Genomic DNA, 13,612 nt, shown 5'->3' on the forward strand with positions numbered 1-13,612 from the left:
TTTTTATATCTTCTTGTTGAACTATTCCCTTTACTATTATGTAGTGTTCTTTACCTCTTGTTATGGTATTTGTTTTAATGTCTATTTTGTCCAGTATAAGTATTACTTCTCCAGTGTTCTTTTGACATCCATTTGCATGATAAATATTTTTCCATCCCTCACTCTCAATCTACAGATGTCTTTAGTTCTGAAATGAGTCTCTTATAAGCTGCAAGTATATGGGTCTTATTTTTTATTCACTCTGTCATCCTGTGTCTCTTGATTGGAACATTTAGTCCACTTACATTCAAAGTATATAAATAGATATATATCTATTGCCATCTTATTACTTGTTTTGGGACATGGAGATTACATACTGCATGGAGATTACAAAATGTGAAAGGAAGAGAACCATTTTCTACTAATCTAGTTAATAACAATCCAGTCTATTTATTTGTATCTATCTCTACATATATATATGATATACTATCAGAATCTTGTATATGAATAGCTATGTATTCCTGCACCCAAAGTTATAGAGTGATGCTTCAAAGGCTGTTGAATCACATATTTTTCCCTCTTGGTCCTTGGTTTTGATTTCTAGAGAGATAAAAAAAAATTATTGCTGTGAATGTCTTAGGAGAATTATCATCCTAGTGTGAAATGATCGTTGATATTCCTGACTACTTTTTACAAGCAAAATAACAATTACAAGGGATAAATTTAATTTTTGTATTTAGTTTTCATACATGGTATTTGTTGTATAAAATACCATTGGCCAGGACACCTAGATCTCTTCATTTAATTCCAGACCTGCTTTTAATGATCTCTTATCCTTTGACCTAATAAATCACATGTTGTCTTAGACCATTATGACTTTATAAAATATAGATGGTGTTAATAACCACAAAACAAGTAACAAAATGGCATTGAATACATATCTATCAAGTATTTGAATGTAAATGGACTAAATGCTCCAACAAAAAGATACAGGATGACAGAGTGGATGAAAAAATGAGACCCATCTACCTGCACAGCTTACAAGAGACTCATTTCAGACCTAAAGACAGACTACAAGAGACTCATTTCTCTCTCTCTCTCTCTCTGACACACACACACACACACACACACACACACATGAACTATATAGTCCAATATCACTGATGAACTTAAATGCAAAAATCTTTAACAAAATACTAGCAAACACAATGCAACATTACATTAAAAAGATCATTTACTGGGTTACCTGGATGACTCCGTTGGTTAAGACCCAACTTTAGCTCAGGTCATGTTTTCTTGGTTCACAAGTTCCAGCCTCACATTGGGCTCTCTGCTGTCAGTGCAGAACCCTTCAGATCCTTTGTTCCCCTCTCTCTCTCTCTCTCTGAATATAAACATTAAAAATCATTCACCATGATCAGGTGGGGTTTATTCCCAGGATGCAAGGGTGGTTCAATATTCACAAATCAATCAATGTGACACATCACGTCAATCAGAGGAAAAGATAAAAATCAAATGATCATTTCAATTGATGCAGAAAAAGCATTTAACAAGGTACATCATCTATTCATGATTAAAACTCTCAACAAAGTAAGTTTAGAGGAAACATACTTCTACATAATAAAGGCCATATAATGAAAAACGCATAGCAAACATCATACTCAGTGGGGAAAACTGAGAGCTTTCCCCTTAAGGACAGGAACAAAACGAGAATGTCCACTCTCACCAATTTTATTCAGCATAGTACTGGAAGTCCTAGCCACAGCAGTCAGACGACAAAAAGAAAAATAAAAGGCATCCAAATTGGTAAGGAAGAAGTAAAACTTTCACTATTTGCAGATAACATGACACCCTGTAGAAGAACTGAAGACTCGCCCAAAAAAACTACTAGAACTAATAAATGAATTCAGTAAAGTTGCAGGATACAAAATCAAGAGGCATACTTAAGGTTAAAGCCTATGTTTCTGTCTGCTCCTCACTTCCTGGCTTGGATGTGCACCTATGGTATCCACACTGCAACCTTGAAAGCAGAAAGATTGAAAGAGTCCAAATTCTGATGGCATCATTGAGGCACTGCACCAAACTTGGGACTACCAACCTCCAGACTTCTTATTATGGAAGATAAAGATCTTATTGTTCAGGCCACTCCAGATGGTAATGCACTGTTTCTAGATGAAAGGATTCTAACTGCTTACAAGGGATGAGGAGCAGATCTGGGGTGATCATTAAAAGGCATTTTGATGATGTGTAAATGCTGTTGCCTTCAAGAGCAGAAAATATCCCTAACATAAATTTCCTAATTTTGATAAAATATATGTCTACCAGTATTGGTGATGATTCTTAATATTATATTTATATCACAAAAATTTTTTATTAACTCTCTTTATTTTCTATAGTTGTTTTTAATATCTTGCTTTGCCATCCATAAATCCTGTATCAGTATTCCTTTATGGGCTTCTCTTTATTTTAGAAAGTTTCAAGTACAGATGTGAACTGCATAGATCCATTTATGACAATTTTTTTCCATAAGCACAGTATAGTACTATAAATATATTTTCTCTTATGATTCTCTTAATATTTTCCCCTAGATTACTTTGTATATTGTATATTGTAGGAATAAAGTATATGATACATATACAAAATATGTGTTAATTGACTGTTGATGTTATGGGTAAGGCTTCTAGTCAATAGTAGGCTATTAGTTTTCGAGGCGGGGTGGGGGAGGAGTCAAAGCTCCTAACCCCTTGTTCAGGGGTCAGTTGTATGTGCTTCTCCTAAATATCGGGTTATAATTTTCTTTCAGCAGTCATCAGACATTTATGTTTATATGTGTGTGAGGGGATGTTAGAAGATATAGGATCATATAAAAGAATGAAAACATATAGTTCATGCGCACAGGGAATGCACATTCTAATAGAAATTTGACCTGTATATAAATAATCACAGACCAAATAGTCAAGGTAAAAATTTGACCGAAGAGCTATACTCCATGAAAGGAGGGATGGCTTCAGGAAGGCTTCACAATGGAGTTTAAATTTCATGATAGTTATGATTTTTTTTTAATGGAATGGGGAGAGTATGTCCCATAACTCTCTGTATTTATAATATATTTCCTCCTGCAAATCACACGTCCCTGGCTTGGAGACTGATTGGTTTTACTGGAGTGAGGATCTTACAATGGGATACAATAGTCAGTGTGGGCTGTATCTTGAAGAACATAATTGAGCATCTGTAATTAGTTTCCATTTTTCTTCATTCTGTTTCTGTTCAACTGATCCAAGTTGTTTTATCTGAGTTTTTGTCATATGATATCATTTGCTGAATTTGTGTCCAACCTAGGAGACTATGTAAATGTACGTTTGTGGGGGGATTTTAGTGGAAGAAACAAGCCTACTTTCCTGTTTCTTAACATCAGACTATTTTTGCGAAGTTATTTGTTCTTCGTAACAGAGCCTTTGTATTTCCTAAAATTCTTCATGCTCCCCTCCCCTGGAAATTTGAAATCCAAGACTAGAGTCATGTATTTAATCAGCTTGACTCTAGCTGTATTTGAAATTTTGTGAACACCAATGGTGTCAGGAGCTGTCACATATATTTAGCTATGGTTCAGCTCTCTAGGATATAAATATTTTCATTCAGGGGCTTCTGGTACTAAGTAGCCATTCATTTATTTATTGATTTAACACAAGATTTTTAGCATACCTTGAACCAGGTCGTGTTCTTGGTCCTGAAGATACAACAGTGAATTTGAAAACCAAAGTCCTTCTTCTCATGGGGATTAAATTCTAATGGTAGCTCTGATTAGCTTGAAAATAAAACAGCTATCAAATTCTGCTCAAATGTCGTTTTCTCAAGAGAGCCTTCTCATTTTTCAGGCTGTTCCCATATTACACTGTTAGCTCTACTGCTTTTTTCTCCCTCATAGCAATGATTTGCTCTTCCTTTGTCTCTCTGTCTATTCCTATTTCTCTTTTCCCCAGTCCCCTCAATAAGCTGTGAGCTAGAGGGCAAGGACCAATATTTTATCATCTTTGTATTAAAAGAAAATATATTCAACAGATCTTTACAAGTGAATGAATGAATACAGCTAATATTTGGTAATCACTATGTTTGTTAAAACTTTAGGGGCCACCTCATCAAAATTTCTCCCTCAATGTGTCATGAAATTCAGTGTGTATGGATTTCTAACCATATGAACCAAACTTGATGTCCATAACACAGCATGGAGGTTTGATGGTACATATTTAATTAACAATCAGAAGTTTAAAAATGCCTTCTCTTGAACTTCCGGACCATAAAATATGTGTCTTAAAATACCATTGTAGGGAAATGTAGGGAATGGCTCCAAATGTTCCAGAAGATCAGCTCACTAAGCTGAGAATTTCCAGAACTTGATGTTAATATGTATAGCTAACCTGGTCATGCAACATCATACTTTTTTTTAATTCTACTTTGATACAGGAATCTGCAGAGGTGTATACAAGGAAGCTGCTTCCCAGAAATGAAATTAAAATTGAGCCCTGGGTGCCTGGGTGGCTCAGTCTGTTGAGTATCTGACTCTTGATTTTGGCTCAGGTCGTGATCCAGGGTTGTGGGATCAAGCCCCGTGTCAGAAGCGTGGAGGCTGCTTAAGATTCTTTCTCCCTGCCCCTCTTGCATGTGCACAGTCTCTCAAATAAAAAAAATAAAAATGAGTTGTAAAAGAAAGTGGTAGTTGAACAATCTACTTCACTTTCACCATGCCTATTACACTGGGGGGAAATAACTACGAGAACTTTAGTAGCAATGACCTACAAGACCAGTACTGGCCTCAGGTAGAGTCAGCTGTATTCAAGTTCACTATGTCCAGGCTGTAGTCAGTCTAGGGAAAAGTGACTTGACTGCTGAAGTGAGAAGTGAGAAGTGAATACAGCTAATATTTGTTGTATAATTTGCTGTATAATGTGATAAATGAGAAGTGAATACATTTTGCCTCCATGTTGTATATATAGGGCTTCCATAGAAAGTGGAAAGTATTACCAAAGATGTCATTTGGTGACTTATAAAATACCAGAAACTTTAGAAAATTCTCTTACGTATTACCTCATTTAATCTTTACAACTCTGTAAAGAAGGTATTTTACTGACATACTGCAAGTTGGAAAATGAGAAATCATTAAGTCGTGTGATATACTTAAGTTCATGTGCACCTAGTAAATTGGCAGTACCAGAGTGAAAGTCCAAAGTTCCAAGGTTGCTTCAGTGAGGTCATTTAATATAAAAGTAGGCATTTTAGAAGCAATAGTAAATACCAAAAATCAGTTCTGACAATACATTGTGCTGATAAACATGCTGGGTGAGACTGTAACTTGTTTGTGTGGAGGTGAGGGTGTGAAGAAAGGTAGAGTGCTTTAAGGAAATAGTTAAGGGGAGGGGATTAAAAATAAAAGAGGAAGCAAGAAAGAATTTCCTATTCTTTGAGGAATGTAAGCTTCTCACTAATTTTAGATACACTGTATTAGTGCTGGCATGGTGCAGGAAAAATATTTCAGCAACAAATTTTAATACTATTTAATATTCATGGGGCTGAGTTTGCAATCCACTCCATTTTTCATTACTATTTCAAGGGTTTTAAAAATAAACATGTGTTGTAATTAAACTACAATTATTATATTGCTATTGTTCAGTTGTAAGTCCAGAATCCAAATCTGGGTTAATTCTAAGATATTTCAAAGAAAAAATTATTTAAGTAGGCTTCATGCATTACACTCAAATTCACAACTCTGAGATCAAGACCTGAGCTGAGATCAAGAGTTAGATGCTTAACACACTGAGCCACCCAGGCGCTTCTACTTCAAAGAAATTTGTATTCACAATTTTCAAATCACAATTTAATAACTTCTTTCTAATCTCTAAAACTTATTAGAACTAGACAAATGCTTACCATCAAAATGCTTCAAGTTTTCTCATCTATAACATGAGGGAGTTAAAGAAATAATTCTGAAATCTGGCTGACAATTAAAATAAAATTGGGAGCTTTTGTTTTTAATAATTAAAAAAGCTTTTGAATGGTTTTATATTTACAGCAAACTTTATGATATAATCCAGAGAGGCCCCACATCCCCATACCCATTTCCTCTTATTAACATCATATATTCATATGGTGCATTTTTTGTAATTAATGAACCAGTACTAACACATGATTATGAAGCTACACTCTATACTTTAGTCAGGTTTTCTTACTTTTTATCTTACGTCCTTTTTCTGTTCCAGAACCCCATCCAGGTTACATTACATTACATTTTTTCTGTTTTAGAACCCCGTCCAGGTTACATTAAGTCATCATGTCTCCTTAGGCTCCTCTCTGTGGTCATAGATTTTTAGACTTTATCTTTCATGAGAAATACAGGCCAGGTATTTTGTACAATGTTCTTCAACTGGAAGTTAGCTGATTTTTTTTCATAGACTTGAGCTTTAAGTTTGGGGGAAGAAGACTGGCGATTTTCTAAAATATACATTTTTGTACTTGTTTCTAAGTTGGTGGTTCTGGGGTGGGACCCAAGACTTTAAAATTTTTCAAAATCGCTTCAGGGTTCAATCATTGATTACACTGTCTCTTCTGGTAGGTGCTATTTGCTATGTCTAATAACAACCTGACATGGGTTAAGGATTAAGGTTTGAGGATATAATCTTTCTTCAATTCTCAAAAATCTTTAGTTATTATTTATTTATTAGTTATTATCATTAGTTATTATTTATTTCTTTTGATATTCTCGCCTTTCTTTTCTTCTGAAACTCTATATGTATCATTAAGTTAACATATTCTCCAGGTCTCTTAACTTGTGTGTGTGTGTGTGTGTTTCTCTCCTCCATCCTGAAGGAATTTCTCAGAACAATCTTAAGATTTACTAATTTCTCTTCACAAATGTGAAGAATTTATTCCAAAGAGTGCATTTTTAAGATTTCCACTTTTTTCATGTTCAAACTTTTTTGAGATAGGTTTTTACTTTACTATTTCAAAAGGAATTTTTTAATTTTTAGTTTTAATAGATTTATTCCTTCATTAAGTGTTTTAAAACCTTTGTCAAATAGCTCCATTAATTTTATCTACGGAGGCGTCTGAGTGGCTCAGTCCGTTAAGTGTCTAACTTCAGCTCAGGTCATGATTTCATGGTTCATGAGTTCAAGACCCATGTCCGGCTCTGTGCTGACAGAGCCTAGAGGCTGCTTAGGATTCTATGCCTCCCTCTCCCTCTGTCCCTCCCCTGCTTGTGCTCTGCTGCAAAAATAAATAAACATTAAACAAATTATTTACAAAGAATTCAGGCTTGGGGCACTATGGTTTTTGTTTGCTTTTCTTAACATTAGAGTTCTTTGTGTGTCTTTGGATTTTAGGATACATTTTATTTTAACTGGAGAGGAATTTTTTTCTTACCTAGTCATTTTCAGTACCTATAGATAGCCTGGCACTCCTGAGCTACCAATCCACAACCAAGTTTAATAACACCATTTTAAGGCTCCTGCTGTGGGTAAATATTGTGGATATCAAAAGTCCAGCCACTAAAGTCAGCTAGCAACTTGATTTGATTCCTAGGTTTGAGTTTTCAGACATCCATACAGTCACTGTTTTCTACGTAGCCAGGCTTCTAGCCTTTTTATTCAGACTCTGTGCACATGTGTGGGAGTCCTGGCCCACTCCTGGGTTCAAGGAGTAAATCTGGTTTTGTCCTTTTCCTGTACAGAGTACTGAATTAGTTACCAAGTGCTGTTTAACACAGTACCACAAACTTAGTAGGCTAAAACAACACACATTTGTCATCTCACCATTTGGTAGATAAGGGATCTGAGCGTGAGTTGCCTGGGTCTTGTGACCAGGGGTTTCTCAAGGCTGCATTCTAGGTATTGGCCAGGCTGCCTTCTGACTGGACAAGTAAATATGTTAAAGCTCATTCAATTGTTGGCAGAATTCATTTTTAGCAGCTATATGACTGAGGACCACAACTCCTTGAGAGCTTTTGGTTCAAACCCACTCTCAGATCCTTGAAGCTGCCCATAGTTCTTTGCCATGAGGACTTCCCCAACATGGCTGCTCATTTCACCAAGCCTGCAAAAAGAGTCTCTCTCCTTATGGAGTGCCCAGTTCCTCTTTGAAGGGCTTTTACCTGATATCCTTAAAGTTACACCTACCCAGGATAATCTCCCTTTTGATTAACTCAACATCCTCCAGATTTGTGGTCCGAATGTAAGAAAATTCCCTTTATCTTTGTTCTATTCTAATGGCTAGAAGCAAGACAAAGTCCTACCTACACACAAATGGAGGGGATTATAAAAAGCATGATGCCAGGAGGTGAGAATGATGGGTTTGTCTGTCTGTTGCAACCACCTTTAGTCCAAAGACCACTATCTGTGTCTAGTCCTGGAAGTCACAACCCTTGGCCCCCACTTGGATCCCTGTTTTGCATTTTGGTCCTATTTCTAGTTCAAGAGGATGTTTACCTTATTTCTTAATTTCTCTATGTGTCTAATTGGTATGCTTTATTCTTCTATATTGTATCAGTCATTAATTTTTGTGTGAAACACAAGTTATGTAAAAGCATAAACTTAGAAAGCCATTTTACTCTATCCATGTTTTGTAAAAATTCCTACTTGATCAGGGTTATAACAGGTTTCTGAAGCTCTAGATATGTTTTAACGGTAAGGAAGTTTTAACCAAATGGTTTCGGGAAGAAGGTCTGATAGACAGGATTATTTATGGCATGAAAGGGTAAGTAATTGGTAAATAAAACTAGGTGCATCTAGCCATCACATTTTAAAAACAATTTTAAAAGTAGTTTGTGTCTGCTTTATAATAATAACCTCAACTTCCAATTATACCCTGGAAAGACCCACGCAGTCTTGATATCCTCACATTATAGAAATATGTTGTCACGGAAGTAGGTTCTTTTCTACCTGGCTTGCCGTTTTTATGAAATATTCCTTCACACAGTTTATTTACTACAACATAGTTCTTTGCTACATGAAAATAAGGAAAGCAACGAATGAAAAACAAGGCAAGAATAGAGATATTCGAAACAGGATTCCAAATATAAAGTAAAATATGCACAGGTAACATAATAAGGCTGAACACTAGGGCCAAAGTCCTGGGTGTTTATTGTTTTTCATTGACACAGAAATCTACTTACTTTGCAGACCTTGGGAGGGTCAGGCTTAGGGCTGACACTTAAGACAAGCATATTATACTTAACAATTTTATTTTAGAGCCAAAGTCTGAGAAAGTGAAGCACTATGATCTCAAGAGTACTACATGAAATGAGTCAGAAATACTTGCTTATACCAATCTTCAAAGTCAAGTCCCTTATTTCTTTTCTGAAAACAATACAATTAATTTTTTTATGTTAAAAAGCAGAGGGTGTAATCCTAAAAAAAATAATAATAACGGATTCTGGGAGTCTTTAACCTTCCCAATAAATGCAAGTTGACTATGCAGATTAATTCATGTTTACTTTGGGAAGCACACAGACCATGGTACCAGGATGATGAAATACAGGTTAGGAAACTTTGATATTTTAGAATTATGTTCGATGGATCTGAGAGCTGGTATAGATAAGTGATAATAAAAAGATGGGTGAAGATTAGCATCTATAAAAGTGTAAAGCGGATATGGTAAACATGACCACATTCACCTAGTTCTGAAAGAGCTGGTTGGTATTGCCTGGAGCTGGCGACATATTTAGGTTAAATAAATTATGGTGCTATAATTGCAATATATGATAAAACTCTTTAGTTCCGGGAGGCATTATAGGCTAAATATAGAAAGGCTGTAATAAGTAACACCTGCAAAATCGGTGGGAAAGGAAGCTGTTGTGGACACAGCCTTACCTTTGATGTCATGCAGCACCACCTTCCTCTCCTTTAAAGTCTTGGTTGGATCACTGAGACTCGATATCGGGCTATATAATAATCCAATATGGCAAAGTTTCCAGTTCTCAAGGCCAAAGGCCAAAACATTTACTACATCCATAAGTTTTCTACAACTAACTCTGAACAGTGTTCATCGTGAAGTTTTGGAAATTATTTTAAAAGATTTAACGTATAGGGTATTAGATTAGAGAGCAAAGTTTCATTGATGACATTTTCTAAGAATGAAAATAAATATTGCTTTAGAAGGGCATACAGAATAAGCTAATGATGTGTACAATCATGTAATCAAAATTATTAGAAGTATAAGCTTTTTTCGGCTTGCCTTTTATATAAGATATTCTTTTAGACAATTAAAAAAAATCTTTTGATGAGAATCTGGAAGTTGTCAGGTGATCTAGCCATCTCCATTATCTCCACAGTTTCAGAAATCCCTCTTTGTTCCTCCGAGAGTTCTTCTCTGTTACAATTTGAGCCATAGGTTAACATTTTCTAACACAGTCTACAATGCATAAAATCAAATTATGATGAAAATGGAAAAAAAGCTATTTTGCACACATTAAAAATTATGAAACATGAAAGTAATTTGCACACATAAAAACAGTGATGATGGCACATAAGCATAGAGCATACAAATGAAACTGAAAGCAAGATGTTTAGAAGGTAATAAGAAAGGAAGAAAAAGAAAAAGGAAAGAACAAAAAGGAAAAAGTGGAAAAATGATAGTGTGCCTGTTTTTATCTTACAGACTTTGTGTACGATCTTCATTTTGCATGCTCTCAGGTTTAGTGTTCTTACAAATGCAAGTCAGAGTCCACAGAAATCAGAAATTAAAATAATGGCAAAACTTTAAAATTGGATATATGGAAAATTACGTTCCTCTTATCACAAAGCATCTTTGTACTGTGCTTGCTTATTGAGCAGTTGTTCTGGGGTAAAAGAGACACACAGCAATACACAGGGGCATATTCCACACATATATAGTAATGCATTTTCTTTCCAGAAGTCTGACAAAAATCTCACCTGATGCTCAGTTTATATGTTTTTATTAAGCAAAGGAATGTGACATAAATTTTAGAAAGTTTTGCATAAAATAAAAGTTTTTTGCTTAATTTCTAAGGACTTTTTTAACCAAGAGTTTACATGTGTATTATCAAAACAAAGGCTTGCAATTGCTTGAACAATAGCTTGAAGCTTCACACTTGAGGGAACAGAGCTATTAAAGTAATGCTTAAGTTCTCTTATGTCAGGTCATTATGTTATGTTTAATGTTTATTATTTTTAGGTTTTTAAAATGCAAGTTAAATAAAAAGCAAATATAGAGAGCGGTCATCTCCTTAGGCCAGGTACAATGACTGAGAACATATTTCTAGCGTTTTTCACAAAATTTCAAATTTCTAATCTGCAAAGAAAGCAAGCAAGCGCATTCTTTTTGGAAATAGGCATTTGAAAGGCTCTACATCAGTGAACATTCTAAAGAACGGACTTTAGATCCTGGACTTACTAAATATAGGAACATTAATAAAATGAGAACAATTATGTTTATTAGTATTTTTCCCATTTATCATTAAGCAATAACATATACAATAAAAAAATTTCTGGTTTCTTATCTAAGTGCGGAGTATCCCAACCTATTTCTGAAATTCGGTTCGGGGGAAGAAAAGAATGTCCTGACTTGGCTTTTTTTTTTTTTTTTTTTTTTTCAGTGTTTAAACCTGTAACATTTGTGCGCAGTGGCGGCATTTCAGCTTCTGGAATTTCTGCTTGACATGACTTTTGCTTTTCTAAAAGCTGTAACGTAAACAATTATGCTCCCGTCGTGTATGTATTTATTGAATACAATGCCAATCAGCCTTAGAGAAAAATCGAACAACACTGTTAGGTTTTCCTGTCCCAAAAGCTCACAATCTACCATCAGACTCTTGAAGGAGCTTGGCCTCTCGGGTCTGAGGCGCCGCAGGAAGGCTGCTCCAGTAGGCCTGGGTACGCAAAGTTGCTTCCTGGCCGGAACGCCAACTTGGCAAATATCTGCTGCTGGCAAACACAGATTAGTAAGGATAAAGTCGCCACAGACTCAACCGAGCAAAGCATAAATGGCCCTTTCAGCTCGAGCCTGCAAGGATGGCTGTTAGTGAGCCCAGCAACCCAAATTACTTTTTTCCGGGATCCCCAAACTCGAGTGTTTGTTTTAACGCTTTCGTATTCACGAGGCAGGTGCCTAACTCTCCTCCCTCGATTTCTTTCGCGTACCCCCTCTACCTCCTTGCCCAAGTTCAACTTTTTAACGGGTGCAAGAGGAGCGCAGTAGGCTAGGACGCTGGGAAGGTGAGACGAGAGGCGCTACCGCCTCGCAGGTTCGTTCTGCGCGCTGGCGTGATGGGGGGGGGTGGGGGGAGGCGGGCGCCGAGACCAGAGGGGTGGCGGCCGAAAGGGCACCGGGCACGCCTTGCGGGGGGAACAGGAGGCGGGGCCACGTGCCAGTCCCAGGGTTCCCAGCTCCGCGCGAGCTGACGGCTCCCGAGCGCCGCGGCTTACCAGCTCCGCCGGCGAGCATCCCTGTCCCAGGACCTGCCCCTCGCCCAGCCTGCGAGCGCGCGGCAGGGAGGCGCGTCCGCACCCATGCCCCAGCCGGGGGAGCGCCCGGCGCTCGCGGACCCAGGCGTGTGATGAGGCGCGGAGCGCGTGGCCTCCGCGTGGTGCCCCGCTGAGCCGGACGCGGGAGCAGAGGGGCGCGCTCCAGCTCTTCAAGCCGTGCGCTGGGCGGGGCGGGGCGCGGCTGGGGGGGGGGGGCGGCCGCCCGCGGGGAGCAGCGGAGGAGCAGGCGCGCTGCGGCCCCGAGGGAGGGCACCGTTAAAGCTTTGCCATCAATCGTGAGCCCTGTGAGTCCGTCCTAAGCTAACGCACTAACGCTACAGCCTCCCTCACGCCCCCAAACCGCCGAAGGCGGCGACACCTGATCTAGCGCACAAACACGGGTCCCTTCTGTCCCCGGATACAATTACGCGGCCGACACACACTCGAACTCACGCGCAGCAGCCAGGAGCCGAGGTGAGTAGAGGGACCGCGCCGTTCCAGCCGGCCGAAGGGGGGCGGGCTGGGAGGAGGAGATGGGCGTCGTTCGCTCCTAGAGGTGAGTGCTTAGCGAATGGCTACGATCCAGGGGCGGGGGGAGAGGGGGGGTTCGGGATTGGAAAGTGCAGATGGGGCTGGGCTGAAGGAAATAGGGAATGGGGGAGTGGGGTTGGGGGGCAGGGAGAAAGGTCAAGGTTGTGGGGCTGTGAGAGAGACCTTTCCCAGCTACCCTCGGTCGCTTCTGTACTCCTTCCCTCTCCCATATGGCACCGGTTTGAGGGTCTCCTCGAATTTGTGTGTGAACTTGGAGAGAGACGGGAAGAGATACCTGCGCGCGGATCTGGTGTAGGACTTTGCACTTGACCCTGGAGGGACGGGCATCGGGGAAGCCCCGAGGCCCGAGCGGCTGCGGGCAGGGATGGGGTGCGGGAGGTTTCGGACCTCTCCCGACAGTCTTCTAGTTCGTCCTCTCCCTAAAGGCGAACTGGATGTGTTGGGGGCGGGGAGCGTCTCGGGGCTGCCCGCGCGCGCGGGGACGCCCACGCTCGCACGCTCGCTCCCACTCTCTCGGAACCTTGGAGCTTCTGGCGGAGCCCGCGTGGCCGCGCGACCCCCTGGGCGCGTGCGGGGTGGCCGGGCTGCGCGCGCTTTCCCGCGCGGCGGAC

At 39.3% G+C, this 13,612-nt stretch overlaps 1 protein-coding gene and 1 long non-coding RNA gene across 2 annotated transcripts in view; both read left to right on the forward strand.

The window, feature by feature from the left end:
* LOC120225125 overlaps nt 1-11,638 on the forward strand; it is a 48,282-nt gene extending 36,644 nt beyond the window's left edge. Inside the window, exon 3 of the long non-coding RNA XR_005526742.1 lies at nt 11,582-11,638. This is a non-coding gene — a long non-coding RNA (uncharacterized LOC120225125). The remainder of the gene's footprint in view (nt 1-11,581) is intronic.
* A 1,231-nt stretch (nt 11,639-12,869) lies between these two features.
* The window catches only part of UGT8 (UDP glycosyltransferase 8), an 86,790-nt gene continuing 86,047 nt past the window's right edge, over nt 12,870-13,612 (forward strand). The window contains exon 1 of the mRNA XM_039223351.1: nt 12,870-12,923. The gene's annotated coding sequence lies outside the window, so the exon portion shown is untranslated. The remainder of the gene's footprint in view (nt 12,924-13,612) is intronic.

The sequence above is a fragment of the Hyaena hyaena genome, unplaced genomic scaffold (genome assembly GCF_003009895.1).
Source record: "Hyaena hyaena isolate Hyena2069 unplaced genomic scaffold, ASM300989v1 scaffold_1325, whole genome shotgun sequence".
Classification (NCBI taxonomy): domain Eukaryota; kingdom Metazoa; phylum Chordata; class Mammalia; order Carnivora; family Hyaenidae; genus Hyaena; species Hyaena hyaena.